Source organism: Sinohyriopsis cumingii, chromosome 12 (genome assembly GCF_028554795.1).
Source record: "Sinohyriopsis cumingii isolate HCF-2022 chromosome 12, ASM2855479v2, whole genome shotgun sequence".
NCBI classification, from domain to species: Eukaryota; Metazoa; Mollusca; class Bivalvia; order Unionida; family Unionidae; genus Sinohyriopsis; species Sinohyriopsis cumingii.
In genome coordinates, this window is record NC_142972.1 from 49,981,492 (window position 1) to 49,987,491 (window position 6,000).

Sequence of the window (6,000 nt, forward strand, 5' to 3'; positions counted from 1 at the left end):
TAAATCATTGCTATCATGGTTAACAGTAACCACAGATGCTGCTCAAAGCAATATTAATGGTTTATTTACATGGCATATAGCATCACAACAGGGTGTTTCTGCACCACGACATATTTTTATTGCACTACAAGATAATGCTCGGACGAATAATCAAGAACGTTCACATATGATATTTGACAACCTTGGAGTTAATGAAGTTTCCTTACGGATAAATGGACATCAAGAACCAGCCGAGGATATACAACTAAATTTTGTTCAAAATCATGTAGCGCGCGCATATCATCGTTTAATGTCATTCATGGGACGTGATCAAAATATAGATACCGGGTTGCAAATATCACAACTAGATTTTACAGGTCTATATCCGATTTATTATTTTTCATTAGAACATCTTGATTTATCCAAACAATCTGTTGTTGATATACACTTTCGAGCTCATGTTACTAACCCTCCTCCTGATATACCCGGTCCACCAGTTGTTCCCGGATTCTACAGAGCGATCGCGGTCATACTTAGCGACAAGGCCATGTTACTTGAAGGTGGTAGTGGTCGAATGAGGGTCGTTGATGCACCGGTGGAAAATCTTTAATCGTGTTATTTAGAAAAATATATTTTATATAAAAATGTCGTATGGTCATGTTAATGTTACTCTGACCCCGGGTCAGGTAAAAAAGCTTCAATCAAAAACCGCCAACAAATGCGGAACTAAAATATCACTAAAACGAGATCAGATTGGTGGTGGTCCAAACAAATTATCGTTAACAAATAATCAGATTAAACATTTCAATAAAGCCCTAGAATCAAAAACTGGAGTTCAATTCCATCTCTCCCCGAGCGCCATCAAAGACATGGTTAAAACGGGTGGTATATTTCCACTACTTGCGGCCATTCCGGCATTAATAGCTGCAGCTGCTCCAGCCGTAGCAAAAGCAGCCGCGTTAGGTGCTGTTGGAACAGCCGCTGGAATGGCACTAAAGAAAGCAACAGGGCGAGGATACAAAAAAAAGGGACGCGGTCTAAGATTACCGGGATCTCGTTGGGGGAGAGGCCTAAGGCTTCCAGGATCATTTCGTTAAACGTTCCATCATCAAATTTTGATTTACTTGATGCTGCTAAAAAATTAAAAATATCCGCCTTTAGAGGTGTTTTTATGCGAGATCAATTACCGAAACAACCAAACAAACTAGAAACAGGTATTATTAATCTTGACAAACGTTCCGGACCCGGTACTCATTGGGTATCATACGCGGTTGATCCGCGTGGAATTGTTTATTTTGATTCGTACGGGTTAGCTCCACCTGTTGAATTTATCAAGTATGTCGCACCACTCCATGCAACAACCTCTGGTTACAAAGTTTGGTATTCAACGCTACCCACACAAACAATGACAGATCCGCCAATATGCGGCCGTGAAGTAATTAATGTACTCGACGCAATATCAAAATCATCCAGGCCGCCACATAAAGTCGTGCACGATTATACAAGCAACCGATATGTTGCGCGTAAAGCATTTTAAACAACGGATCTTATTATAATGGTTGACATTTACGGAAGATCTTCTACTAGTAAGAAAATAAAATCCGACGTTGATCTGTCAAAGTATGCGACTAAAGATGACCTCGCTGATATTATGAACCTTGCTGGAGTTGACCCAGATGAAGTTGTTATTTTTCAAGATCGATATGGTAAACTAAAAACTAGCAATATCAGATGGAATGATATAGTTCGACGAGTACTCGGTGCAGTTACAGATAATATTCCTGTGTTTACTGACGGTGGTAGAATCAGAGATTCAAGTATGTCACTTAAAACCATCAGAGATGAAATTGCAAAAAGTGTTGCTAATCGCGTGAGAAACACCGGTGACACGATGACAGGTGAACTTAGCATGAACGGGAACAAAATAGTAGCTGTAACAGCTCCAAAATCTGATAACGACGTCGCAAACAAACTATACGTCGACGACGTGGATGGAAAACTATCCACGCTACGGGCCGAATATGATGTTCACACGGGCACGTTTACAAGGCTTCGAAGAAATTTTCAGAAAACCGAGGATGCCATAAATAAGTTCTTTGGAACTCCTTCCGTCATTGACATGAAACTCGTTGATATCAAAAGTAACCTAGACACGATCAAACGAACACAACTAGACATCGTAGCGGGAATTCCTGAGATTATCAATAAAACCAATCTGATTAAAATTCCAGCTGAAATAACTCCCGGGCATATCACAAACATCGTATGCACGGTATCATCGGGATTTGCAACATGGTCAAAACAAAATAATACCATCAAATATACCGCAACAGTCACTGGCGTGTACAGGCTATCTGTGTTTAGTGCTGCAAAATTTGAAATATTTACAACGTTTCCATGGCGTCATTCCACCGACAGGTTTTCCGGGGTTGTATCTGTTATATTAAATATCGGAGCCGAGGAAATATTTATTCTGGAAGCAGCTGATAAGAAATTAACCGCAACATCCTTCTGGTGGTGTTTGGAATTTGTAGCTGAAACACCTCAATTGGTTACTGCATAAAAATATATATGGACGGTGCACAATACAGATACAATCAAGCGCGTGAATGGCAGGCGGCGCTAAAAGATCAAGTCGATCAATATACAGTAAAAGTAAAAAGATATCGACGACGATTGGTTATCGTTGATGTGATTGTTTATTCAGTATCCGCTGTTGTTGCTGGAACCGGTGTAATATTATCAGCGTTGACAACGATGGCACCAGTAGCTGTAACTATCTGTATTTCAGCAGCAACAACTATTGCAGGTGTGCTTGGTATCATCACAAAAAAAATATGTACTTGTACGAACGAAAAGTTATCCGATTACAAAATAAAATTACATACAGCGACGGTAGCATACTCGAAATTATCCTCGTTGTTATCAGCGAGTCTCAGTGATGGAATTATATCTGATTTCGAATTTTCAATGATGACCAAAATATACGATGAAGGTATCGGTATTAAAGATACAAGTATCAATAATGACAGAATTACTCCAGCAGATCGTGACCAACACAACTCCGCCAAAGATAACGATGATCTCGGTAAGTTCAATTAATCCTGAATTTAGTGTTAATTTTCCTACTGCAATTCCAGTAAAAGAAATAGCACTAGCACAATTACGGGTATATTACAGCTGGCCAAATATCAGATCAAAATCATTTAATGGTACACCAGCAAATAATTCGCTTGTATTTGCCAGTAAAAATAAAACCGATGAAACACCTGACTGGGTTGTTGTTGGAATACCAACTGGCAGTTATGAGATTGAAGAGATCAGTGAGGAATTTGCGCGTAGAATAAAATCAATAACAGGAAAAGAATCAAAAATATCAATAAACGTTCATGAGCCGACGTTGTCCTCGACGGTTGAAATAAACTCGCCTGATTATGCCGTTGATATTTATCAATCTTCAATCAGATCAGTGCTAGGTTGGCCTGAAATATCACCACCGATAACACCGATACCATCTGAACCAACTCGGGCTGATTTTATCACAGACGAAAGAAAATTTATGATAGTTCCTGAATACAGAGGTAAATATCCGTGGAGCTGGGGGGGGGGCGGCATTTCCTTTTTTATAAGTGCTCCTGATGGTGAAAACATTCCTAGAATAATAGATAATGTACGTAATGCTCGTTCAGGTGCTAGAGTATATCCACTCGTTGATGAAGAATTTATTAAATCATATTCTGATCCTGTTATTTTTTAATTTAAACAATCAATCAACAAACTACGAAATTTCTTTACTGATAGCTACAGCGATGACGTAAAACAAAAAATCATTGAGACGATAAAACATCTAAATCAGGTCATATCAGATATTAGATACGCTAATAAAACTATCATTGTGAACATGGTTAAATACGGTGATGAAATTATTGATAATTATAAAGCTAAACCATGGTTTCTCAGTCATTACAAAATAACTGAACAACAATTACCAACATTTGTAATACCGGGGATTGATGCTGGAGAACTAGTAAAATTATTAAACGATCTTATCAACGAAAACTTCCCTAAAATACTCGATTCGTGGAAAAAACTAGTACCACCTCCAACCGTTCTCAGACATGATAATGATCCACATGGCGGCGGAAGACACGTATCCCCGCGGATCGTTAATATAACACCGACGGTCGCGGTCAATCTGGTTTGTGACGTAATCGATGGCAGCTATCAAATAGATCTCGGAAGATCAAATCAGGCTCAACAAGGATACATCCTGTACACGTTCACACCACAAGTTCCCCCTGGAAATTTAATCGTGCAAGAACCAACTAATCCCGTGTATTTGCGGTGTCACAATAATATGTTAACACGAATCAATTTTAAACTCACAGACCACCTTAATCGCTTGATTGACATACGTGAAGAAGAGCTTGTAATAAATCTGTATGTAAAGTCGTAAGACTTCCGTCGTAAGGACTTTTGTCGTAGATCTTCATGTAATGGAGGGTTTTACACGCGAGGATTTCTTAACAGTTAGAAGAACATTTGTAACAGAGATCAGAATCAAATTCGATCAACTTAAAAAAATAAAAAAATAATATTTATTAATTTTCCTGATTTTTACTGAAATTGTACAAATTACTTGATTTTGACTACCAACTACCCCCTCAGAAACATAAAAATGCACGAACTACTTGATTTTGACTACCAACTACCCCCTCAGAAACATAAAAATGCACGAACTACTTGATTTTGACTACCAACTACCCCGTCAAAATCAAGAAAGTTCTAACCTTGTCAAATTGTTCCTAACAAATTTTATTTATTATAAATTAATTTTATTTATTAATAATATTATTTTTACTGAGATTTTTATTTTTTTTTACTAAAATATAACGAAATTGCTCAATTTTCCTGATTTTGACTACCAACTACCCCGTCAGAAATCAAGTAGTTCGTGCATTTTTCTTTGATTTTGACTACCAACTACCCCGTCAGAATCAAGTAGTTCGTGCATTTTTCTTGATTTTAGTAAAAAAAAAAATAAATTAATTCAGTAAATAAATAAATTAATTCAGAAATAAATAATTTGTAAAATTAAGAAATTTGTACAATTTTATGTTTTTGATGGGGTAAATGGTAGTCAAAATTAAGAAATTTGTACAATTTTATGTTTTTGATGGGGTAAATGGTAGTCAAATTAAGAAATTTGTACAATTTTATGCTTTTGATGGGGTAAATGGTAGTCAAAATTAAGAAATTTGTACAAATTTGTTAAATTTCAGTAAAAAAAAATAATTTACTAACCCATCAAATTCAGAAATATTATTTCTGATCAAAGATCTCAGTCATCTTCAAAATTACTACTTTGGATCGTTTCACCAGTAACGAAGTTACCTTGGATCGTTTCACGATCTAACATTATTTTTCTTAATAGTCTTATGCGAGTACTAATCGTTTTCTTTGCCTCATACTCGTGGGATAATAACGACTTAATTCTTTCTACAGCGGTAGAAAGAGGAACGAACTCCTTCACATGATCATCTTCTACGGTAGCTAGCGACTGAAACATTGCCGATTGAATCCGTTTCATGAGCCTGTATTCAGATGATAGTGTGTGTGTCCCCATGGTTTTACGTTCTTGTAAAATCTCAAAATCAGAAACTATTTTTTCAGGATTAAGTTCATCAGATATATTAATTCCATCTTTTTTTAATTTTTTAATAGCGACAATTACATCATTGATATTTTCATGGTTCATTATATAATATATAAATCTTTAAAATAAAAAAAATATCCCAGAACACCTATCGAGTGTTTAGCGAGTTCGTCGGGATGTTTCAGGGACAGCACAACCAAGAACTCGTAGCTTGCCACCGCAATCTACCAAGTTCATTAGGCAAATATTCCCTCTACGAGAGCCCCTAACCCGCCAAAAAACGGTCTAGAGGCCCAAGAGGGAGGACAGCACAACCCTCATTAAACTCGTAGCTTGCCACCGCAATCTACCAAGTTGATAGGATA